The 27,499-nt window shown below is 44.6% G+C and overlaps 1 long non-coding RNA gene across 1 annotated transcript in view; it reads left to right on the top strand.

Moving 5' to 3' along the window:
* The first annotated feature begins 23,566 nt into the window (after positions 1-23,566).
* LOC141161082 (uncharacterized) overlaps positions 23,567-27,499 on the top strand; it is a 37,435-nt gene continuing 33,502 nt past the window's right edge. Inside the window, exon 1 of the long non-coding RNA XR_012250619.1 lies at positions 23,567-23,683. This is a non-coding gene — a long non-coding RNA (uncharacterized lncRNA). The remainder of the gene's footprint in view (positions 23,684-27,499) is intronic.

Genomic DNA, 27,499 nt, shown 5'->3' with positions numbered 1-27,499 from the left:
GTCCGAAACGCGCGTCGGGGCAGCGTCACGTGGCCGGCTATTACTCTCAGGTACAATATGAGCGTCTTTGCATCTACTCTCTCGTTTTGTATACTTTTTGAATCTTCCCTCTTTTTTCTCTTTACTCTATGACAGTCATTATTGTCAGTAGTGTATTTTCTCTACTATTCCTATTCAATCGATAGTGGCCTAGTGGTTATTATTTGGTCTGGCAGTGCACACTTTTGGTATTTTACAATACTGTATTTATTATAATATTTATTGCTAATTACTATCACATTTATTATTATTAATATTTATTGCCTGCCTATACATACCACATCTCTTGGTAGTTTCTTGACAGTAGTCGCTCATATATTTCTCTGTCATGTGTTTTATATGTCCATAATTTTTTCTCTAATTATGTAATCGCCGGTTCAGCGTACGCTTTTTTATTAACCGTATGGTATACCACCCTGTCTAATAAAGGTATTTTATACATTATATCACTGCCTTTCCATTATTATTTTTTTGGATCTTATGTTCGGTTATTTTCCTTTTTTTGATTACTATTGTGATTAGACCGCCTTAAATACTCTGTGCTTGCACCTTACCTATGCTTGAGAAAGGTCCACAATGATGGACCAAAACGTTGCCACATGGGCTATTAAACTTCATCACTTTACTCTATTTTGTGTGCTGCCTCCATATTTTTGCTGGATATTTAAAGGACTGGTATGTACCTGGGCGGCTTTTAGTACGTAAACATATCTTTTTTTGTGCTGTTTCCTGTTCTTTGCATATATATATATATATATATATGTGTGTGTGTGTGTGTCTGTGTGTATAGGATGTGCGCCTATATATAGGGGCTATTTAAGGGCTCATACTGAATATAGGGGGCTATGTGGGAGATCATACTGTATATAAGGGGACTGTGTGGGGCTCATGCTGTATATAGAGGTATATGTGTGGTCTCATACTGTATATAAGGGTATGTATGGGAGCTCATACTGTATATAGGGGGATGTGAGTAGGCTCATACTGTATATAGGGGAGGTCTCAGCATACTTAATGGGAACCTGTCACCAGGTTTTTCCCATATAACCTACGGCCACCACCTTTCAGCCACATGTGACAGCATTCTGGAATGCAGTATATATGACTCCCTGTAAGGCAAAAAACAACTTTTCATTATACTCACCTACAGGACGTTGCTGGTATTGATCCAGCACCTGCCGTCCACCTTCTCTGCTTCATATGGATGACGCGTCCTTACACCTTCCCCCGCGCATGCGCAGAACAGTAATTTGCTCTGCCTTCGACAGGGCAGAGAGAAGTGCGCCTGTGTAAGAGCGCGAAGGGGGACATTGTGTGGATGACTTAGGACATGTCATCCACACAAACCAGAGCCCCTACATACCCTTTAATATTAAGTGATGTAATTATTTTTTTTTATATATATATATATATATATATATATATATATATATATATATATATATATATATATATAAATTGTCATTAATAAGTTAATAATAATATTCAGAGAATTAATTTCAGCCTATTGGTTTGGCCTCCACAACAGTCAGGTCTGTCATGTGGCCCCTCCAAAAAATGATTTGCCCATACTATGTGCACACATCGTATGTTATATACAGGATAATACGTGACTGGTGTAATATCTGATGTCTGTACTCATAGTATGTCATATACCAGTCACATATTCTTCTGTATACTTTATATAATATACTATGTGCACAGACATCAGATGTTATATGCAGGATAAAAGGCGAATGATGTAATATCTGATGTCTGTACTAGTATATCATATACCAGTCACATATTCTCCTGTACACTGGTTGTAATATACTGTGTACAGACATCTGATGTTATATACAGATGATATCTCACTGATGTATCATATACCAGTCACATATTCTCCTGTACACTGGATGTAATATACTGTGTACAGACGTCTGATGTTATATACAGATGATATGTCTCTGATGTATCATATACCAGTCACATATTCTCCTGTACACTGGTTGTAATATACTGTGTACAGACGTCTGATGTTATATACAGATGATATGTCACTGATGTATCATATACCAGTCACATATTCTCCTGTACACTGGTTGTAATATACTGTGTACAGACGTCTGATGTTATATACAGATGATATGTCTCTGATGTATCATATACCAGTCACATATTCTCCTGTACACTGGTTGTAATATACTGTGTACAGACGTCTGATGTTATATACAGATGATATGTCTCTGATGTATCATATACCAGTCACATATTCTCCTGTACACTGGATGTAATATACTGTGTACAGACGTCTGATGTTATATACAGATGATATGTCACTGATGTATCATATACCAGTCACATATTCTCCTGTCCACTGGATGTAATATACTGTGTACAGACGTCTGATGTTATATACAGATGATATGTCTCTGATGTATCATATACCAGTCACATATTCTCCTGTACACTGGTTGTAATATATTGTGTACAGACGTCTGATGTTATATACAGATGATATGTCTCTGATGTATCATATACCAGTCACATATTCTCCTGTACACTGGATGTAATATACTGTGTACAGACGTCTGATGTTATATACAGATGATATGTCTCTGATGTATCATATACCAGTCACATATTCTCCTGTACACTGGATGTAATATACTGTGTACAGACGTCTGATGTTATATACAGATGATATGTCTCTGATGTATCATATACCAGTCACATATTCTCCTGTACACTGGTTGTAATATACTGTGTACAGACATCTGATGTTATATACAGATGATATGTCTCTGATGTATCATATACCAGTCACATATTCTCCTGTACACTGGTTGTAATATACTGTGTACAGACGTCTGATGTTATATACAGATGATATGTCTCTGATGTATCATATACCAGTCACATATTCTCCTGTACACTGGTTGTAATATACTGTGTACAGACATCTGATGTTATATACAGATGATATGTCTCTGATGTATCATATACCAGTCACATATTCTCCTGTACACTGGTTGTAATATACTGTGTACAGACATCTGATGTTATATACAGATGATATGTCTCTGATGTATCATATACCAGTCACATATTCTCCTGTACACTGGTTGTAATATACTGTGCACAGACGTCTGATGTTATATACAGATGATATGTCTCTGATGTATCATATACCAGTCACATATTCTCCTGTACACTGGTTGTAATATACTGTGTACAGACATCTGATGTTATATACAGATGATATGTCTCTGATGTATCATATACCAGTCACATATTCTCCTGTACACTGGATGTAATATACTGTGTACAGACATCTGATGTTATATACAGATGATATGTCTCTGATGTATCATATACCAGTCACATATTCTCCTGTACACTGGTTGTAATATACTGTGCACAGACGTCTGATGTTATATACAGATGATATGTCTCTGATGTATCATATACCAGTCACATATTTCTTGTACACTGGTTGTAATATACTGTGTACAGACATCTGATGTTATATACAGATGATATGTCTCTGATGTATCATATACCAGTCACATATTCTCCTGTACACTGGTTGTAATATACTGTGTACAGACGTCTGATGTTATGTACAGATGATATGTCTCTGATGTATCATATACCAGTCACATATTCTCCTGTACACTGGTTGTAATATACTGTGTACAGACATGTGATGTTATATACAGATGATATGTCTCTGATGTATCATATACAGTACCAGTCACATGTTATTTGTAAATGTAAACAGAAATACTACACAGAAAGGATATGACTGTTTGTCAATTATATTCTGCTTAGAAGAATCCTCCCATTAACTTGTTTCCCCTAATTCTGTGCAGATGTTAGAGCAGTGTCAGTGTGTTAATATACTCACCTAGTGCCGTCTTCTCCGGTGTCCAGTGCTGCTTTGCTTCTCCTTTGAGTGATGTCTTCACTCTTCAGTCTCCGACTCACTCTTTGCTTTAGGCTATGTGTGCACATTCAGGATTTTATTACAGGAATTTCTGCAGTGTTTCTGCATCTCTTGGCAGGAAAAACGCTGAAAAAAAAACGTGTTTTACCGCAATTTTGATGCATTTTTTGATGAATTTTTGTACATCAATAAATGCTTTTTGGAGCTAAACAAAGATACTTGAAAAAAAGAAACATGGGACATCGCTTTAACTCTTGGATTACAGTCAGATATCAGGTGAGTATATTGTTTAATTTTAATGATTAAATAATGTGTCTGTTGTTTTTCGAATAAAGTGTTTTCTCTGTGTGTGTGTTTATTTTACTCTTTATTTTAGTTTACTTAGGTATAGTAATGAAAGGGTTTGATTGACACCTTGTCATCACTAAAAAAAAGGGCTAGGTGTCAGCTCATCCAATAAACCCAATCCCATTAGCATTTCCATTCATGTCATTTCTGCGGCAGCTGAGACCTGCTATTTTTAGCCTAGGAAGGTGCCATATTGCAAACATATTCCCTGGCTATTAATAACAGCTCACAGCTGTTTCGTTAGTCACTACATCCCCCCAATCAGCAACCAGCAGCGCTTTGGACTTTGCTGCTTTCAAATCGTTGTGTCTAATGCTGCACTTTTGTTGTCAATACATGCGGATCCACCGCATATAATGACATTTCAATAGGTCGAAATCTACCACTAGTGTTTCCGCTACAGAAAATTGTCATGCTGCTGGTGAGTTTGGGTACGTGACCACGATCAGGAGCCACTGCAGGTTTGAAGCTGCATATTTATGCAGTGTCAAACCCGCAGCATCCAGATGTTACAGCAAAGTGGATGGGATTTCTAGAAATCCCATGTCCCCTATGTGTGCATCTGAAGCTGCGGTTCACCCGTAGACCCTGACATGTTGCGCGTCTTTCAGGACCACAGCATGTCAAATTTTCTTGTAGAGTCGCTAGTCTCCGCAACAGAAATTTGACCACAAGAATGTATTGAATGCGGTAAATCCGCATGATTCAGTGAACACATGTGGATTAAACTGAATTCAATAGAACGCAGCGTTTTGGACGCAGCAAAAATATGCTGCGTCCAAAGTGCTGCTACATCCGGATCATGGGCATATAGCCTAATATTAAAAAAAAATTTGTAGGCTCTGGTGTCATTTTCATAACCAGCAGAGGGAAAGCCAACTGCTGGTAGCTGATATTAGTAGCCGGGGAAGGGGCCATTCGCCAAAAATGTTCCCTGGTTATTAATAACAGCCCACAGCTGTTTGCTTAGCCTTTACTGGCTAGATTATAAGGGAACCCCTCAAAAAATTGAGGTAGGGTCCCCCTAAAAAAATCTAACCGGAAAAGCCAGGGAAGGGGTTATGGATACTAGCCCCCTCTGCGGCTAATAATATCAGCCCTCAGCAGTTCCAGAAATGGCGCATCCATAAGATGCGCCTAATCAGTCGCTTAGCCTCTGCTCTTCCCACTGCCATGTAGGGTTGGGGTTCATGTCAGCCTTGTATTGGCTGCTGACATGAAACCCATGTTAGTAATGGAGAGGCATCTATAAGATTAGCTGATTTTAGTGCGGCCAAAGACTCCTCTATTCTAGGCAACGGGTATGCGTCTTTATGCGTGATACGATTGACTTGTCTATAGTCCACGCACATTCTCATGGTACCGTCTTTCTTTTTTACCAGAACCAAGGGGGCTGCCCAGGGGCTACAGCTGTCTCTAATGACCCCGGCTTCTTTCATTTCTCTCAGCATACCCTTTGCGTTCTGATAGTGTGCAGGGGGTACCGGTCTGTATCTCTCTTTTATTGGTGGGTGGCTCCCCGTGGGGATGTGGTGTTCTACCCCTTTCACTCTGCCGAAGTCTAGCGGGTGCTTTCTAAAGATTCTCTCGTACTCCTGAACCACCCGGTAGACTCTTTGTTTTTGGTGCAAGGGAGTGGAGTCAGCACCCACGTGCAGCTTCTGGCACCAGTCCTCCTTGGGTTTCTGGGAGACATTACCCTCCGCCTGGGGAGATGGAGGCAAGGGTTCCACGGCCCTGACAGCATTGTGTTCAACAGTATACAATTTGGCTAGTGTAGTGTACCGGGGCAAGTGTACTTCCCTTTCCCCAATGTTTAAGATCCGAACGGGCACCCTTCCATGGTGGACATCAACCACCACCCGGGCTGTCAAAATGGTGGGCCTGCTGTCTGAGTACACGGGTTCTACCATGGCTTGGTAGTCTCTCCCTCTTAACCCGATTGCAGTCCGACACCAGATCATCATTTCACTTTTGGGAGGCATGGCAATGGGGAACGGGTCGCTCATCCTCACGCTACCGATCTCACCACCAGACAGTTCTACCTGTTGTCGTCTCATCAGGGCTCTTATCTCTTTCTGGAGGACCCTCTGTTGGCTGGAGCTCGCATTCATCGCCACCTGCTGCAAAATTGCAATTACTTCTGAAAGACAATTTTCAATCACGTTAGTACCCAAGGTTATTTTAGGGTGACTCTCTCGACGGTCTATGTCCACAATGATCACTCCCTGTGCCGGCAGTTCAACTTTACCAAGCTTAATGGTCATTTCTCTGAACCCCACCTGCGGCACGGGTTGACCATTGCTGGCAATGATGCTCAAGTCATTGTCTGGATAGCGAGTTATGTCAATGTCACTCCAATACTGCTTAAAAAGTACATAGGGGATGGTAGTTACTTGTGACCCGGTATCCAGCAGTGCACTCATGGGGATACCGTCCAGCACTTCGGGTAAAACCGGGCGTCCCCCCACGTACTTATCACGCCAATTAGACGGGCCTGATGACCTTATGCCTGGGGGTTGGCCCTCTGCCCCAGGTCGGACACATTTAAAGTACAGTACCTGGCAACGTGTCCCGGCTGGCTGCAACGGCGGCAAATCGGCTGTCCATCCTCAGTGTAACGGTCGGTGGGTTTCCTCTGAACGACAGGATCCTCCTCTGTCGACGCCATGGGACATCCTCTGGACTGGAAGCCAGCTTGATTGGTCCTGACGGGTCCATCTGTAACGACTGTACGGTCCTGGTCAATGCAGCAACACTCTTTGTTAGTTCTTGGACCTGATGGTGCAGGTTTGCAGGCGGGGATGGGTTTAGAGCCTGCGCATCAGCCCCCACAGAGTCTGCAGGGTAGGGCGCCGCCCCCTGGTGGTAAGTGATGGCAGGGCGCCGGGAAGCTACAGCGCCACCCGGTGCAGGTTCTCGGAGCACCCGGATGGCCCTATCTTTGAACTGTGCAACAGTCAAATCGGGGTTCTGTAGGGCAATGAAGCGCAGCTGAGTTCTGTGGGCGCTGGACAGCAGACCTTCTATGAACTGGTCAGTCAATAGTTTATCTGGATCCTGCACGCTGCCAGGGTCAGCTTGCTTAATTGCCCCCAAGGCTTCCTGTAAATTTAGGGCATAATCTCTGATGCTATCTTGAGCTCGCTGCTTACATCCATAGAACCGCATTTTGATTTCTGCTGGGGTACGGGTATCAAAGGTGTCCCGTAGACCGGTCAGAACCCCCCTTACAGTCCTTTTCTCCTCAGCTGTCCAAGACTTTACCTCCCGCTGGGCAGCGCCAGTTAACTGCCCTATCAGTATGCTTACTTTCTGTTCTTCTGTCAGGGGATAAACTTTGAACAGGCTATACAGCCTATCTTTAAAGTCGCCCAAGGTATGCGACTCACCGGCATACTGTAGCAGCCAGGCCGCGCCGGGGATATAGGGCATGGAAAACGGCATCACAGCTGCAGCGGCTACGCTTGTGGTAGAGGGTCCCTCCGCGTCCGACATCTGCCTCCCCCCTAGTTAACCGTGGCCTATCTTCCGGCGATCCTCTTCTGTAGGCCGCGGCTCCGCTCGCGATGCTCTGAGCGAGGACCTTGCGTCACTCGGTGATGACGTCGGCGTCCGCTGGATCTCCTTCCAGGACCTTGCGCAGCGTCTCAGCGTAGGGCGGGGCTTCAGGTCTCACGCGTTTTTGACTTCCACGCCCCTCTTCTTCCCGCGCGGCGTCCTGAAGATGGCGCCCGATGGCGGGAAACGGCACCGATTGGCGGGAAATGGCCCCGAATGGCGGGAAACTTCACTCAGGTGAGTATAAAGTCTTTTTCAGGCACGCAATACCCGTTTGTGGCGGGTTGGTCACAATCCTGCCGACTACGCCAAAGCTGACACACCCCCTGGGGTGTGGGGTACCCGGAACCGGGCCTTCTGGTGTACGGTGCTGATGGGGGTAGTAGTGGCAACCCGATCCCGTGGCTCAGGGTGGTCAGACCAAATTGTGGCAGTCTATTTATCAGTGTTTTGAATATCCGACTACGCCACCCGTGGATTGCGGTCAGGGATAACCTCCGCTGCAAGGCAGACCGCTGAGGCTGATGTTGGTGTGCAGCACAGTAGTAGGATAACTCCCCACGGGAAGAGTGTAGCCTCAGGGCAGAGTAGGTGGATCCTGGGGGTGATAGTGCCGGCCGCAATAGTGAAAGTTCAGAGCCCGTTTCAAACAGTTCTGGGTATTTATTGCAGATGTTATTACTGACCCAACAGGAGTACCGGTTAGGAATGGGCCTGGGTGTCTGAGAGCAGTCGGGCGAGCCCCACTGGTCAGGGTGAGTGTGTAGGCCTACCGTTCTCTCTATGCTCTTTCTGACTATCCCCCTTTTCGTGGTGTAATAGCCCACGTCCCTGAGCTGGCCGTGTACTTCGCCTGTATGGCTTGCGACTCGGGCCTCGGGTACCTTTTGCGTTCTCCTCGCTGTACTGGTCCCTCTGTGTGGCGGAACCTCCAGGCTTCTTAGGGCAAGGGACCTGAAATCCCTCGCGGGTTGGTTCTCTGCTGCTGGGCTTACAACCCTGACAGCCTCGGACCCCAATGTCCGGTAGATTGGTTCTCTCAGCCAGGACCGGCTCTCGTCGCCTCTGTCCCTGGCTCGCAATCTTTCCTCTGCCTCGCGGACTCCTCAGCTACAGCTGAACTGTCCCTCCTTCTCTGGGACTAGTCTCAGTCCTGAGCTAGGTCGTCCAGTTCTCTCTAACCCTGCCCCCAGTTCCAGCTTTTATAGGGGCAGCCTGCTCCCCCTACTGGCCTGGGACAGGAGGTGCTGTATGCTAATTGTCCCTAACCAGGGAACCTCCCTCCTGCTCTCAGACACAGCCTTTATTATTTGTGGCATCCAGGCCTGGGGTGACACACTATCATTCGGTGGTGTTGAGAAGTCTGGCCCAATCCAGCCCTTGTTCATTTTTATAAGAGTCAGCCTGTCAGCATTTTCAGTTGACAGGCGGATGCGCCTATCGGTTATAACTCCACCGGCGGCACTAAAAACCCGCTCTGACAAAACGCTAGCGGCAGGGCAGGCCAGGACCTCCAAGGCATAGAGAGACTCAGGGCCTGTGCGATAGGAGGATCTGAGAAAACTGTCCCAGAACTTTGACAGTGTTCCCCTGCCTCTGCTGGATTGCATTTGTGGCTCTCTCACCTGTACTCCTTGGTTGTCCAACTGTGACCTCTGCCGCCAGAGTTTTCAGATGGGAATTATTTTAATAAAGTTCTCCCTGTAGCGTGGGTCTAGAAGCGTCACCAACCAATAATGACTGTCACCCAAAATTTGGACAACACGAGGGTCACAGGAAAAGCAGGGTATCATAAACTCAGCCATGTATGTGTGCCAGACTGCAAAGAGGCAAGACTTCCGTGTCCTCACCAAGAGGACGACTGACCATGCTCTCCTCCTCATCCTCCTCCTCTTCCTCCTCCTCCCTGTCCTCAGGACATTCACGCTGAACAGACGGTATGACAGTTGTGCAGGTAGTACTGTCTATAGCGCAGGAAACTAGCTCCTGTTCTTCCTCCTCCTCATCTTCCTTATTGTCACTCAATCCACATTGGGATGAGATGAGGCTGGGCTGTGGTTAATCACCCTGTATGGTTCATTGCTCCATCTTATCGCGCCCCACCTGCAATGCATCCTCTTTAATTGACAGCAGAGAGCGTTTCAGAAGACAGAGAAGCGGGATGGTGACGCTAATAATGTCGTCATCGCCGCTCACCATCTTGGTGGAGTCCTCAAAGTTTTGGAGGATGGTACAGATATCTGACATCCATGTCCACTCCTGAGGTCTTATGTGTGGAGTCTGACCTGAATACCGATGGCCTTGTTGATAGTGGTAATCAACAACTGCCCTCTTCTGCTCACAAATGCTTCCCAACATCTGCAATGTAGACTTCCAACGTGTGGGGACATCAAACACCAGTCAGTGAGCCGGAAGCTGCAAATGCTGCTGCAGCACGGCAAGGACAGCGGAAGCTGTAGCTGACTTTCTAAAATGGGCACACAGACGACGTACTTGACAAGCAGATCTGGCAGATCCGGTAGGTTTTGAGAAACTGCTGAACCACGAGGTTAAGCACATGGGCCAGACATGGTATGTGTGTGAGCTCGCCTCGCCTCAGAACCGCCACCAGGTTCAGGCCATTGTCATACACGACCATGCCTGGCTGTAGGTTCAGCGGTGTCAGCCACAGATCTGCCTGCTCTTTCAGAGCTGTGCACAACTCTTCAGCATTGTGCGGTTTGTCACCTAAGCATATTAACATAAGAACAGCCTCTTGCTGCTTGGCTGAGGCAGCGCTGCAGTGCTTCCAGCTTGTGACTGATGTGGTCATTTCGAAGATGGAGGCTGAAGAGGAGGAGGAGGAGGATGACGTGCAGGAGCTGTAGAAGGTGGGGGCAACCCGGATTGACCTAGGGCCCTCAATCCTCGGCATCAGGAGGACGTGTTCCGTCCCAAGGTCCGACTGGGTCCCGGCTTCCACTATGTTAACCCAGTGTGACGTCAGCGAGATGTACCGTCCCTGCCCATAAGCACTTGTCCACATGTTCGTTATGTGGTGGACTTTCCCAGTAACTGCATTGTTGAGGGCACTGCTAATGTTGTGGGACACGTGCTTGCGTAATGCAGGGACGGCGCACCGGGAGAAATAGTGGTAGCTGGGGACTGAGTACCGAGGGATGGCTGCCGCCATCAGGCTGCGGAAAGCTTCCGTCTCCACGAGCCTAAAAGGCAACATTTCGAGTGCAAGCATTCGCGAAATGTGTGAATTTAGTAGTGTGGCCTGTGGGGCATAAGCTGCGTATTTGCGCTTGCGTTACAAGGACTAGGGTAGGGACAACTGAACACTGCGCTAGGACAAGGACGTTGACATGCTTGCTGATGGTGGTAGTTGAGAGTGTTCAAAGACAGGTGCAGGGCGTGAGGCATCTTGGCATGCGCCATGGACAGGGGATTGGCGTGCACGCACAACAGTGGAACAAGCAGTGGTGTCACCCGCAGACACTGTTGCTGGACTCTGGGGTTCGGCCCACTTAGTCGGGTGCTTTGCTCCCATGTGCCTGATCCTGCTGGTGGTGGTCAGGCTGTTAATTTTGCTACCCTTGCTGATGCTGGCCTGGTTGGTGGTGCAAATGGCCTTTTTGGGGTTATTGGTAGAGTCTTTAAAAAACAACCAGACTCGGGAAGACCTAACAGCTGTACTGTCAACGTCCGTAGTGTTGATGTTACGGGGAATGGTTGCCCGTCTTCTGTCTGCGGCCACCACACTTCTTGTTCTTGCCTGTTGTGGTGCTACGCCTCCCTCCCCCTGTGAGCTGCTGTCCTCGCTCTGCATGTCACCTTGCCAGGTTGGGTCAGTGACTTCATCGTCCATCACCTCATCTTCCACTTCCGCTCCCTGGTCCTCCTCCTGACTTTCTGGCAATTGTGCCTCATCATCATCCACCTCTTGTGACAGTTTCCCACCGTCTCCTTCATGTGACCGTGGCTGCTCAAATATTTGGGCATCGCTACATGCGATCTACTCTTGCCCCACTTCAAGTGGACCGGGCGAGAGGCCCGAATCTATAAATGGAAAAGTGAAAAGCTCTTTGGACTGTCCAAGAGTGGGATCAGTTGTCTCCGGGCACTCAGCATGGTGGGAGGAAGGAGGATCAGGGTGAGTAATATACAGTCCAGACTCACGGCTACTGAGATTTGACCGTGAGGAAGACAGGGTGGTGGTGGTGGTGGCTAAGTGACTGGAAGCATTATCAGCTACCCAACCAATAACCTTTTCACACTGCTCTGTGTTCAATAGTGGTGTTCTGCGGTCCCCTATTAATTGAGACAGGAAGGTCGAGCAACAAGATGTGGGTGTTTGTTGTGCCACAATTTCAGCTTGTCCACGGCCTTGGCCTCATCCTCTGCATGCACCATCACCATCTCATCCACTTCCCCATCCCTTGCCACATGCCTTGCCCATTTTAAATGGAGGACAATATTTTCCACGTTCACTGCAAATGGCTGGATTTGAACAGCAGTGAGATGTGATATCATAGAATCATAGAATGGTAGAGTTGGAAGGGACCTCCTGGGTCATCTGGTCCAACCCCCTGCTCAAAGCAGGATTCACTAGATCATCTCAGACAGATGTCTGTCCAGCCTCTGTTTGAAGACGTCCATTGAAGGGGAACTCACCACCTCTGGTGGCAGCCTGTTCCACTCATTATTCACCCTAACTGTCAAAAAGTTTTTTCTAATATCTAATCTGTGTCTCCTCCCATTTAGTTTCATCCCATTGCTTCTAGTCTTTCCTTCTGCAAATGAGAATAAAGATGATCCTTCTAGAATGTGACAGCCCTTGACATATTTGTAGACAGCTATTAAGTCTCCTCTCAGTCTTCTTTTTTGCAAGCTAAACATTCCCAAATCCTGCAACCGTTCCTCATAGGACATGGTTTGCAGACCAGTCACCATTCTGGTCGCTCTTCTCTGAACTTGCTCCAGTTTGTCTATGTCTTTTTTAAAATGTGGTGCCCAAATGTGTGACAGTTTTAAATAGCTGGCCTGTAGGTTACTATTTTTCACAGTGACCTCGTGTCAATAACTTCACTGACACACTGCAACAAAATGTAAATGAATGCCAGAAATGTCTGAATCTGGAGCGCACTTATATGTGATACGTGTGATGGAAAACCACAGTTTTAAATAGCGGGCCTGTAGGTTACTATTTTTCACAGCATCCTCGTGTCAATAACTTCACTGACACACTGCAACAAAATTTAAATGGAGGCCAGAAATGGCTGAATTTGGAGCGTACTTACACTACCGTTCAAAACTTTGGGGTCACCCAGACAATTTTGTGTTTTCCATGAAAGCTCATACTTTTATTTATCAAATGAGTTGCAAAATGATTAGAAAATATAGTCCAGACATTGACAAGGTTAGAAATAATAATTTTTATTAGAAATAAAGACTTTGCTTTCGTCAAAGAATGCTCCCTTTGCAGCAATTACAGCATTGCAGACCTTTGGCATTCTAGCTGTTAATTTGCTGAGGTAATCTTGAGAAATATCACCCAATGCTTCCGGAATCCCCTCCCACAAGTTGGATTGGCTTGATGGGCACTTTTTGCGTACCATACGGTCAAGCTGCTCCCACAACAGCTCAATGGGGTTGAGATCTGGTGACTGCGCTGGCCACTCCATTAAAGATAGAATACCAGCTACCTGCTTCTTCCCTAAATAGTTCATGCATAATTTGGAGGTGTGCTTTGGGTCATTGTCCTGTTGTAGGATGAAATTGGCTCCAACCAAGCGCTGTCCACAGGGTATGGCATGGCGTTGCAAAATGGAGTGATAGCCTTCCTTATTCAAAATCCCATTTACCTTGTACAAATCTCCCACTTTACCAGCACCAAAGCAACCCCAGACCATCACATTACCTCCAACATGCTTGACAGATGGCGTCAGGCACTCTTCCAGCATCTTTCCAGTTGTTCTGCGTCTCACAAATGTCCTTCTGTGTGATCTAAACACCTCAAACTTTGATTTGTCTGTCCATAAAACTTTTGTCCAGTGTCTGTGTTCTTTTGCCCATATTAATCTTTTCCTTTTATTAGCCAGTCTCAAATATGGCTTTAGCTTTGCCGCTTTGCCCTGAAGGCAAGCATGAAGTCGCCTCTTCACTGTAGACATTGACACTGGCGTTTTGCGTGTACTATTTAATGAAGGTGCCCAGTTGAGGAGCTGTGAGGCGTCGATTTCTTAAACTAGAGACTCTAATGTACTTGTCTTGTTGCTCAGTTGTGCAGCGGGGCCTCCCACTTCTCTTTCTTCTCTAGTTAAAGCCTGTTTGTGCTCTCCTCTGAAGGGAGTAGTACACACCGTTGTAGGAAATCTTCAGTTTCTTTGCAATGTCTCGCATGGAATAGCCTTCATTTCTAAGAACAAGAATAGGCTGTTGAGTTTCACATGAAAGTTATCTTTTTCTGGCCATTTTGAGAGGTTCATAGAACAAACAAATGTAATGCTCCAGATTCTCAACTAGCTCAAAGGAAGGTCAATTTTATAGCTTCTAAATTCAGCCAAACCGTTTTCAGCTGGGCTAACATACTTGTGCAAGGGTTTTCTAGGGTTTTCTAAACATCCATTAGCCTTCTTACACAGTTAGCAAACACAATGTACCATTAAAACACTGGAGTGATGGTTGTTGGAAATGGGCCTCTATACACCTACGTAGATATTGAAATAAAAACAAGACGTTTGCAGCTAGAATAGTCATTTACCACATTAAAAATGTATAGAGTGTATTTCTGATTAATTTAATGTTAGCTTCATTGAAAAGAAAATGTGCTTTTCTTTCAAAAATAATGACATTTCTAAATGACCCCAAACTTTTGAATGGTAATGTATATGTGATACGTGTGACAGAAAACCACAGTTTTAAATAGCTGGCCTGCAGATTACTATTTTTCACAGCGACCTCGTGTCAATTACTTCACTGACACACTGCAACAAAATTTAAATGGAGGCCAGAAATGGCTGAATTTTGAGCGTACTTTTATGTGATACGTGTGACAGAAAACCAAAGTTTTAAATAGCTGGCCTGTAGGTTACTATTTTTCACAACGACCTCGTGTCAATAACTTCGCTGACACACTGCAACAAAATTTAAATGGAGGCCAACATTTTTCACGCTCACTTCAAATTTCGGGATTTTTATCGCTGTAATATGGAAAGGATCTGGCTGTATTCTGCAGTGCCAACAAGCAAATGGAGCAGAAAAATGGTGTACTCTGGATTGCTTTTTAAGCAAATAACCAGGATTAAGATAAAATAAAATATTTCACTGGCCCTTCATATCTGGGGATATGTCTACAAATATCTGTAAGAACAGCAGCAGCAGGAATGTTCAATGCACCCTCTTGCACTATATGCTCTGTAGTCTGCCACATACACTGCCTGCCTGCCTAGCACTGATTTTATGCAGCTGGATTAGCCCTCAGAAGGACTGATAGTTCAGATGAATATAGATATATGTTGTGGAATACCCATACTAACAGGACGTTCAATGGACCCTTTTGTGTTGTAGCATGCACGGCAGTCTGCAAAATACACTGCCTGCCTGCCTTGCACGGATTATATGCAGCTGGATTAGTCCTCAGAAGGACGGTTAGTTCAGATGGATATTATAGATATATGTTGTGGAATACCTATACTAACTCTAAACAAGCAAATCTCTCCCTGACTCAGCAGCACCTCTCCGTACTCTGCCTGATTCCAGGGTAGACTGTGACGAGCATGGCGGCGCCTGGTCTTATATACACCTGATGATGCTGTGCGGCCAGCCAATCACTGTAATGCCACAACCAACATGGCTACGGCATTACAGTGCGTGGCAGACAATCCCTGCATGTACATTGGCTCTCTAAAAAGCGCAAAGCATGCAGGGAGGAGACCCGAGCTGCTGCCCAAGCAACCAGGAAATATTCCTCGAGCGCCGAGCATCTCGAGCAGTGAGATGCTCGGGCGAGCACCGAGCAGTGGCGAGCACGTTCGCTCATCACTACTGAATTGTGATAGAGCGCAGTGCACACTGTCACGATTTCTCTGCATTCCCAGTGTATTTTTTGCAAGTATGAATTTGCATAGCAATAGTCACATGCTGAGTAGAGTCTTAGAAATCTCTCTGAGTAGCTCACTGTTAGAAGTGGATGAGAATCTAGTCGGCATTTGACCACAACTACCCCATCATAACGCCGGCTTTATCATTTAAAGCTTTGTAACCTCTACTCACTTTATAAATCAGCCAGAGGTAAACACAATAAGGATGGCCCGCTACTGTGTGCAATTTGCCAGCCAGCCCAGGACAGCGGTGACCTGAGCTGACATCAGCGACTTAAGTAGACAGTGGCCACCTGATCTGACAGCAGTGACCTGAGCTTACAGCGGCCACCTGAGCCAACAGCGTCCTCCTGAGCTACAGTGGCAACTTTAGCTGACAGCGGCCACTTGAGCCGACAGCGGCCACCTGAGCCAACAGCGGCCACCTGAGCCGTCAGAAGTGACTTGAGTAGACAGCAGCGACTTGAGTAGACAGTGGCCACCTGAGCCAACAGCGGCATTTAAATTGAGCTATCGCCAGGAAATGTGTGACAATGGCAGCAGGGCTAGCGATAGGGGCAGCCAGACTAGGCATCTGTCTAGGGCCCCCACTCTCCCAGAGGTCCCCAGCCAATGGCGTGCCAATAATAGTGGAACACCACGCGGCAGCTACGGGGCCCATGAATCAGCGGGGGCCAATGCCAGCGCCGCCCCCCTCCCCTGCATCGCGTATTCATCTGTATCGGCATCATAGATTAATCTTCCAGGAAGTACGGCTATCCAACCTAACAGCAGACGGGTTAACAACCTGAAGCACTTTAAATGGACCCACAAACTTAGGACCCAGTTTTTTAGAGGGAATCCTCAACCGCAGGTTCTTTGAGGACAACCAAACCATGTCACCCACAGTAAACAAAACCTCCTTACGTTTAATGTCAAAATACTTCTTGGACTTCTTGTTAGCCTCTTGAAGGTTGCAACGTACATTAGTCCAAACTCTTTCCAAATCACCGGAAAAATTCTCCTCCTTCGGCACCGCCAACCCCAATTTGGAGAACAAACCAAAAGACGGATGTCTCCCAGTACAACTAAAAAAAGGAGAACACCCAGCAGAGGAGGATGTATGATTGTTAAGAGCAAATTCTGCGAGAGGCAGAAACTCAGACCACACCTTGCCACAAAACAACTCAAAAACTGTTCAACATCCTGGTTCTTTCTTTCAGTCTGTCCATTAGACTCAGGATGATACCCAGACGAAAATGACAAATGGACTCCCAACCTGTCACAAAAAGCACGCCAAAAGCGAGCCACAAACTGAGGTCCTCTATCAGAAACAATATCAGTGGGAACGCATTGAAGCTTCATAATCTCCTTAACAAACGCCTTAGCGAGTGTCTTGGCGCAGGGCAACTTAATGAATGGAACCAAATGACACATCTTACTAAAACGGTCCACGACCACCCAGATGACAGTAAAACCCTCGGCCACAGGAAGATCAGTAATAAAATCCATTGTGAGATGCGTCCAAGGCGCACTAGGAACCTCCAGAGGGCAAAGCAACCCCGCAACAGGAGTATGTGAAGCCTTTGACCAAAACACACAGTAAGTTGACGCACCCACTTGATGACTTCCTTCTGCCATCCAGGCCACCAAAAACTGTGACTGATAAGTCTCTTAGTCTCCGAAATTCCTGGATGACCTGCCAACCGAGACTCATGACACTCCACAAACAAATCTCTCCTAAAGGCTCTAGGCACGAACAACCTCTCATAGGGAGTGTTGCATGGAGCATCATCTTGAGCTCTCAGAATCCCATTCTCCAAAACGGAGTCTAATGCCGCCACCACAACTCCTTTCTGTAAAATGCTCTCCTTCTCCTCGGCACCGACCGTAGGAGAGAAGCTGCGAGATAAAGCATCGGCTTTAACATTCTTAGTACCAGGGATATAGGTAACAGAAAAATGAAACCGAGAAAAAAAAAGTGCCCACCTAGCTTGACGGACATTCAAGCACTTGGCAGCATCCAAATAGATCAAATTCTTATGATCTGTGAACACCTGAATAGTAAATCTAGCGCCTTCCAAAAAATGACGCCAACGTTCAAACGCAAGTTTAATAGCCAGCAATTCCCGATTTCCAACATCATAATTCAGTTCAGTTTCCGAATTTTTTTTCGAAAAGAAGGCACAAGGATGTACTCCATCCTTGTTCTCCTGAGACAAAACTACTCCGACCCCCACCGAAGAAGCATCAACCTCGGCCAAAAAACGCTTGGTCTCATCAGGCTGCATAAGGATAGGGGCAGAACTGAACTTCTCTTTGAGATACTCAAACGCTTCAATGGCCTCAGTAGTCCACTGGACCGTATTCGCACCTTTCCTGGTGAGATCGGTCAGAGGCTTAACAATTACAGAAAAATTCTTAATGAATTTCCTGTAATAATTGGCAAAACCCAAAAATCTCTGTATAGATTTCAAACCAATAAGCCTAGGCCATTCCTGCACAGCCTGAACCTTCACAGGGTCCATCTCAAAGCCCTCGCTGGAGACAATGTAGCCCAAAAAACTAATTTTCTGCACAGCGAACTCACATTTCTCCAGCTTAGCAAAGAGTGAATTATCACTCAATAACTGCAAAACTTCACGTACACTCTGCCAATGGGATTCTAGATCTGATGAATAAATCAAAATGTCATCCAAATACACAATCACATTCTTACCAATAAAAGGTCTCAGGATGTCATTAATAAGGTTCTGAAAAAATGCAGGTGCATTGGTAAGACCAAAAGGCATCACCAGATTCTCAAAATGACCTACCGAAGTGGTAAAAGCAGTTTTCCATTCATCACCCTCCTTCACTCTTAACAAATTGTATGCCCCCCGGAGATCAATTTTAGAGAACCACTTGGCCCCCACCAACTGGTTAAACAAGTCAGGAATTAATGGCAATGGGTAGGAATTGCGTACGGTAATCTTATTAATTTCACGAAAATCCAGACATGGACATAAACCCCCGTCCTTTTTTTTAACAAAGAAAAATCCAACTGCCACAGGCGACTTAGAAGGTCTAATGTGACCAGCAGCCAGGCTAGTCTCTATGTACTCCTCCAAGGCCTTTCTTTCAGGGATAGTCAGATTAAACAAGCGACTCTTGGGAAGAGTAGCTCCAGGAACAAACTCAAGGGCGCAATCATAATCCCTATAAGGAGGTAAAACTGGCGACTCCTCCTCTGAAAAAACCCTCCAAAAATCTTGAATAGGTACAGGTAATTCCCCTTTTTCCACAGCCGCAATACGACCATTACAACATTTATCATAGCACTTTGGACTCCAAGACTTAATCACATTAGTAGACCAGTCCAGCAAAGGATTGTGCAGTTTTAACCAAGGCAAACCTAAAACGATCGGAGAGGGTAAATTATCTAATACAACCAAGTCCAAACTTTCTTGGTGAGCTTCATTGATAGTGAGGGGAAATGCAGCAACCTTGTAAGTAATGCATTTCAAGGGAGTGTTATCAATTGCAATCACAGAAATAGGTGATGACAAAGGTTTGGATTTCAATTTAAGTTTCTCCAAAAACCCTTTATCAATCACATTAAGTGTTGAAACACAATACACAAATACCTGAAATTCAATCAAATTTTCCTGCAAAGTAGTACTCCCAGAAAGAAATACTCCTGCAGAGCGTAAACAAGCTATACAGGCGTAACTGACCTTTTTTTTTTTCTTTACTTAAACGAAGCTCACAGTACTTAATCAAATGGTCAGCTTTACCACAATAAAGACACAATCCCTCGGCGAACTTCCGGTTTCTTTCCTGAGAGGGAAGCGACTTCGCCCCAACCTCCATCGGTTCTCCGCCGTCAGAGCAGATTTTCTGGGGACTAGGACCTGGCATTACAGGAGTCTTTACCTCATTCTGTCTAAATCTCAGTCTCCTATCCACACGAACAGCTAATTATATGGCATCCTGTAGAGTCTCAGTGCAGGGAATGCAATTAGCAAATCCTTAACCCTTTCACTTAGACCAGCAAGAAATAGACATTTCAGAGCAGGATCATTCCATCTAACTTCCGAGGCCCATCTTCTGAAGTGTGTGCAATAATTTTCAACATCACCTGACCCCTGATTCAAATGCCTGAGTTCTGCCTCAGCAGATGACACTCGATCAGGATCATCATATAATAGCCCCATAGCAGAAAAAAAGTCTTATACAGACTTTAAACATGGATCATTAGGTTGGAGAGAAAAGGCCCACCCCTGTGGTTCTTTGCGAAAAAGTGACATAATAAAACCAATGTGCTGTGATTCATTCCCAGAGGACCTTGGTCTCAAACGAAAATATAACAAACAAGCATTTTTAAAGGAAAAAAAATCTTGTTGTTTACCATAAAAAACATCTGGCAGTCCTACCTTGAGTTCCACAAAATGCGCTTCAGAACAGCTACTCACGTGTTGCTGGAACTTGGCTACCTCCAAAGACAATCCCTGCAGGCGTTGAGCCAAATCCTGGACGGAAACCATACTGACCCCCGAATTTCTTTCCTTTTAGTTTTTTTGGGCTGGACTTACTGTTATGATCTGCAACAAGTACTAAGGAAAGATCGGGGAAAGCTGTCCCTACAGTAAGACTAAGCTGAATCCCTATGATGTAGCGGGCTGCCTGTTCCTAGCGAACAGACCCGCCTTAGTCCTCGGCTAGTCTGAACGAAGACCTATAGCATAAGGGGAGGGGTCCCTAAAAGAACTAAGGACTGTGAGAAAAATGGGACACCTCCTAAACAGAGAAGTTGTTGCAGAACACAAAAAGACAAACAGATAAAAAGGTACTAGAGGTCCCAGAAGGACCAAACAAACTGACAGAGAAAGGCACAGAAGCACCAGGCTAGAGATACAGTCAAACACTGAAGTCCAGCACAGCCAGGAGGGTGGAGCTGGAATATAAAGGCAGGTGGTCACGTGACCGCAAAACACAAGATGGAAAAAGAAACAGGAGGGTTCTAACACACAATGCTGCCTATTCATCGAGTCATTGGATTGTTTATACCCGAACACAAATCCTTGTTCTCAGCAGCACATCGCCGGTGTAGACTGCAGATGTGCTGCCGATAACATGATACTATATGGGGACAGATTGATCTACTAGTGATCGTTCTGTCCCTATCACTCTTCCTCAGCCGGTGTAAAGAGGCCGGGAAACAAGCACCGAACGACTTCAATACTGTAAATTGCAACCAAACTATTTCTGTGTGATGGAGCAATATGTCAGCATTTGGGGCCCCACTTTAAACTTTTGCCTAGGGCCCCACTTTGTCTAAAACCGGCCCTGAATGGCAGTCAGGGGAACGGTGAAGGCCCGCATGGCTGCCATCTTGGTACTTCTGTGAAGTTCATCCAGTCTGGACTTAATCATGTAAACTGTATACTGCATTACTATAGGATTACTGTATATAGAATAAGCAGTCAAGCGATCGCAGGTTCAAGTGCCCTAAGGGAACATAAAAAAATAAAGTTAAAATGGAAAAAAGAAAAAAGTTTTACAAAGAAAAAAATAAACAAAAATGTTAAATCACCCCCTTTTCCGAGGTAAAAAATAAAGAAATAAAAAAAGAAACATATTTTATATTGCCGTGTCTGTAAAAGTCCGACCTATTAGAAGCCCAAATTACTTAAACCGCATGTTAAATGGCAAAAAAATAAATTGAGAAGCCAGAATTGACGTATTATGGCGTCACCAAACTTCTACAGAAATAAATAACCCGGTTTTGTGTCACCATTTTGTGAGAGCCATCATTTGTTCCATGTTTCCTCTGATGAATCTGTGCGAGGCTCGCTTTCTGCTCGCCGACCTCCGGGGGTTATTGATGCCATTCTCTGCTACGTACGATCTTTTCATCTCTTTTTGATGCATTTTTGGGGGGAGGTAAAATGACCTAAAAAGAAAAAAAATGTGTGTGTTTGGATTATCTTTGCTGTTCGGCATTTGCTGTAGGGTTTAATACATTTATGTATGTACTTTTTGTCAGTGTGTCGATACTAAATATATATATATATTTTAGTCTTTTTTTGTATTGACAAATGGAGGTCGGCAATTTAAAAGGATGTTTTTTTATATATATATATATTTTTATACATTATTTTTTTGTCCCATTGGGGAACTTGAACCAAAAATCCACAACTCATTGGGATCGTTACAGTTAAATTCGGTGGATGTCGGGAAGGGGATGAAGAGAATAAAGTAACTTTGCAGAATGCTTCCGTTTTGTGTATACAGCTCCTCTGCTGACTTAATCTTCTCTTTGGTTACACCACACACCCATTCTGTGTCCGGCCCCCACAGATCGCCATCTCCATATATATGGGGGGGATTTCCTCATGTGACGACTCCTCCGCCGACGTCTACAGATCACATGTGGCGTCACATTCAGCTTTGGTCTCCACAGTCTTCAGTTCCGGATCCTCCAGGACGAGGGATAAATCTTTCTTGCTCTTCATTCCCCTCTGCGGCTGACGTTCCCTTCATAGGGAGGAACCGCTCCACAAAGACTTCTCAGCCACAGGACAATCCGCCGGATACAGGAGGAAAGTTCTGCTCTACAATGAGGGATTATTCAACTTTTCATTTTCTGCCATTTGTAAGATCTCTGCTTGTTGTCAGAGAATAAAAACATTCTTGTTAATATCCAGAAGCTGAAAAAAATCCAATCCTGACAGCAGCGGAGCATTTATTACAATGGTATCCAGTCTAGATGATCGCTCTGCTCTCCTGACCGTTTGCTACAATGTATCAGTGCAGGGAAAATCTGTCAGTTTGGACTTGGTTTCCCCTACAGAGGATTGTCCGGGCCAGACACCATTGTACCAAATCCTCAGATGTGCTGGTATTAAGGATATGGACACTCAGGCATTTTGGGCTAAATATATGTATACAAATATTTTTTCAATAACATTTCATAAACAATTTGGCTTTTTTATTTTGTTTGCATTGCTGGTTGCAGAATGAGTTAACTGAGAATTCATCAGTGAGTTCACATAGATGACTGCAGACTTGTAATCCTCACATCATGTAGACTGCGCGCTGCTGCCAGCATTATTCTCAGCCCAGAGATGGCAGAAGCCCCTGTATCATGTGTACATTGTGCCCCCTCTCCACGAGGAGCAGCAGCGCCTCGGCCTCCAGATACATGAGGGTCCCATTGGGGAGATCCGCATGTATCGGCCGTGATGTCATCTCCATGGATACGGCATCAATGTCCAGAGCAGAAGACCCCTGTAAGGGAGAGCTCAGACGTGGGGGATTGATGTGGATGTGAGGAGCAGATCCCCCCCATATTCACAGATTATCGCACAATACATGTGGCCTCATTTCATGTCAGGAAAAACCTGTGAGGAAAGAAGAAATCAGTTTTCTTACAATATAGAATAATGTCCTCCTGCCCTCGTTTATGTCTTAGGAAACGAGGTAAGAAATCCTAATCATCTGGTATTATTTATTCCCTGATCTTTGGGTGGGGAACCCCTTTGGGTGGGGAACCCCTCCTGAGCCCCCTCCATCCTATAGGAGCCATGGATCTGCTCCACTACTGGCAGAAGGTAAGGAGCCAATCACAGTGCACGGCTTCTACTTCCTGCTCTAGGCCCCGCCCATCTACCTTCCATTGAGATCTCCATGGCAACCGTTGTGTAACTACAGTGACCGGCCACGCCCCCAAGGACTCTGCCAGCAGTGACAGGAGCAGGTGTGTGAACTCCACCGTGTATATAGTATAGAGGAGTATATATATATACAGTATGTGACAGGAGCAGGTGTGTGAACTCCGCCGTGTATATAGTATAGAGGAGTATATATATATACAGTATGTGACAGGAGCAGGTGTGTGAACTCCGCCGTGTATATAGTATAGAGGAGTATATATATATACAGTATGTGACAGGAGCAGGTGTGTGAGCTCTGCTGTGTATATAGTATAGATGAGTATATATATATATACAGTATGTGACAGGAACGGGTGTGTGAGCTCCGCCCTGTATATAGTATAGAGGAGTATATATATATACAGTATGTGACAGGAGCAGGTGTGTGAGCTCTGCTGTGTATATAGTATAGAGGAGTATATATATATACAGTATGTGACAGGAGCAGGTGTGTGAGCTCCGCCGTGTATATAGTATAGAGGAGTATATATATATACAGTATGTGACAGGAGCAGGTGTGTGAGCTCCGCCGTGTATATAGTATAGAGGAGTATATATATATACAGTATGTGACAGGAGCAGGTGTGTGAGCTCTGCTGTGTATATAGTATAGAGGAGTATATATATATACAGTATGTGACAGGAGCGGGTGTGTGAGCTCCGCCCTGTATATAGTATAGAGGAGTATATATATATACAGTATGTGACAGGAGCAGGTGTGTGAGCTCTGCTGTGTATATAGTATAGATGAGTATATATATATACAGTATGTGACAGGAGCGGGTGTGTGAGCTCTGCTGTGTATATAGTATAGATGAGTATATATATATACAGTATGTGACAGGAGCGGGTGTGTGAGCTCTGCTGTGTATATAGTATAGATGAGTATATATATATACAGTATGTGACAGGAGCGGGTGTGTGAGCTCCGCCCTGTATATAGTATAGAGGAGTATATATATATACAGTATGTGACAGGAGCAGGTGTGTGAGCTCTGCTGTGTATATAGTATAGATGAGTATATATATATACAGTATGTGACAGGAGCGGGTGTGTGAGCTCCGCCCTGTATATAGTATAGAGGAGTATATATATATACAGTATGTGACAGGAGCAGGTGTGTGAGCTCCGCCGTGTATATAGTATAGAGGAGTATATATATATACAGTATGTGACAGGAGCAGGTGTGTGAGCTCCGCCCTGTATATAGTATAGATGAGTATATATATATATGTATATATACAGTATGTGACAAGAGCAGGTGTGTGAACTCCACCCTGTATATTGTTAGGATCATTCAGCCATGGAGGGTCCTTGTTGGAGTCGGGGTATCCCCGTAACAAGAAATACACAGACACGTAGTGTATAATCAAGTACTGGGAAGCCCCTGAGCGCGCCTGCTTCTATTGGAGCTGTCCCTTTTATTTATACTAATAATCTTAGTTTGTTGTCATACATGCGCAGTAAAATGCCTTTGTTCTACAAGCAGCGAAATAATGATTCATTACAGTGGAATGTTAATAAGAAAGTTTCATAAAAAGTGTTAATTCATAGCAGTAGAAGGTTACTGAGACAGCTAAAAACAGGTTACAATCTAGTTTCCGGGCGTCAGTCCAAATGTCCAGATAAGGAAAGAATTACTTCATCTGTGTCTTACATCGTAATCTTGCGTGAAGCATCACTCCCATCATCCTCTCAGTCCCCCCTTTGATTCTTCCTTATGGACTTTTGGTAGAAGACCTGGTCCGGGAGTTCTTTTCTTTCATATTCTTGAGTCCGTGTTACAAAGCTTATTTATGCATATTAAAATAATTTTTAATCCTATTTAAAACACTACATATATGACTACTATAATTAGCACAATCTGTAATATACCTTGCAGAATTCCAGCCACCCAACCTCCAATACCCTTAAACCAGTTCTTTGGGTTGAGAAAGGAGAAGGTGTCTGACCACCAGCTATCTTTATTTTGGTCATTGTGTCTGTCATATTCATCCCACATCTGCATCAACATTGGATACACAAAAAAAGTGCTGAATATTTTATTAGGAATTCCCATTTGGACCACATGTGGCCTACCTGAAGGTCTAGGCGAGTTGTCGGCTGCTCTTTTGTATAGTGTGTGTTTAGGTACTGCTTGCATGTCTACCTGCTGATTCTAAACTATAAATGTGGCCGGTGTTAAGCGTCCTAGAGTACATGTACCTTTTATTCCTACTGGGAGCCATTTGTATGCTCCATTTCCACAAATCCAGAAGGTTCCTTCAGGCAGATCCCATATTGCAGAGTGTTGGAGCACCAACCTATGTACCAAATCTAAAAATTTAGATACATTCTGAAGTATACACCAAGGGGGTTTTTGACCTAATGGACTACAGTATCCTGCATCTGGATTTTCACAAGTCGGTGTACCTGGGTCATATGCACTTGACTCATTACATAATATATTACCTGGTATCTTTGAACATGTATCATTGTTTCCATCGGGGAATAATTGTGAATATTTCCAACCATTATTGTGTATGTATTTTTCTACTATATCAGGTTTAAAAGGTTGAGAAGAAGATACTGTGCTACTAAAACTGAGTTGTATATTTTCTGTAGGAATTAACCCTAAGTCTGTTAGTCCCGTCTTATTTCTAGGAACCCATACACCTCCTTTAAACGCTAAATATTGTAAGTTGTTTATTTTTCCGGTCATATTACCTTGCCACCAGGGAAATCCCACCCACCCCACAACTGGGATGGCAACAGTGGTGTTCCATAATCTAGAATTAACGGTTTGGTTATTTGCTAATTTGTCTGAGCAATTAGTCCATGTAAACACTTCCTCAGGGGTCATGGGTACGGCCAGGAAGGGTATGCTCGTGGCTGATATTGGAGAATGCGTACAAATCCAACAGTCTGCTATTTTCTGTCCGCCATCGAGCAGCCCGTTTACCAATGTCTCATGATGTTTTATAAATTTATTATCTGTAGGTTTTGGGGAACTTAGTTTATCCCACAGGTCTCCCTGATCTATCGTTATAGCTAACACAAGTACAATCACCACTATTTCTTTTTGCAATGGCTTGCATGTACCCATGCTGATTTTCCTTCCAATTTTACTGCAGTTGGAGTTGTCAATAACACCTGATATGGACCCTCAAATCTGGGTTCTAGCGTTCTTCTGTTATGTCTTTTTACGTAGACTTCGTCTCCTGGTTGCAGCTTGTGCGTTCCCTCAATGGAATCTGGATCTGGAATGGAAGAGAACACTAAAGAGTGTATTTTAGACACATGCTTACATAAATTTTGCACATAAGCAGTTAAGCTTTCAGTTTCTAACATTAAAGTCTGTGGGAAATACAATCCTGTATTGGCAACTCTACCAAACAATATTTCATGGGGGGTGAGTTTGCTCTTTCCCTGGGGGGTGTTTCTGACTGAATACAATGCTATTGGGAGACACTCAGTCCATGGTTTCTGTGTTTCTGCCATGGCTTTCTGTATTTTTAACTTAAGTGTTCCATTCATTCTCTCAACCTTACCAGAACTCTGTGGGTGGTAAGGGGTGTGTAGTTCACTTTTTATACACAACATTTTCATTACATTCTGAAAGATCTCTCCAGTAAAATGTGTACCTCTATCTGACTCGATCACTTCTGGGATATCATAACGGGGTACCAGTTCATGTGCTATTTTTACTGCAGTGACTTTAGCCGTGGCTGTATGAACTGGATAAGCCTCTGGCCACCCCGAAAACATGTCCACACATACCAGTACATACTTATAGTGTCCATGCTTAGGCATCTGGATGTAATCGATCTGAAGTCTCTGGAACGGATATAGTGGTCTTACATGGTGCTTCTGGGGGGTC

Source organism: Phyllobates terribilis, unplaced genomic scaffold, assembly GCF_046119375.1.
Source record: "Phyllobates terribilis strain yellow unplaced genomic scaffold, ASM4611937v1 Scaffold_1__5_contigs__length_1240528914, whole genome shotgun sequence".
NCBI lineage: Eukaryota > Metazoa > Chordata > Amphibia > Anura > Dendrobatidae > Phyllobates > Phyllobates terribilis.
Note: the sequence above shows the minus strand (reverse complement) of the source record. Positions and strands in the feature narration are given on the sequence as shown.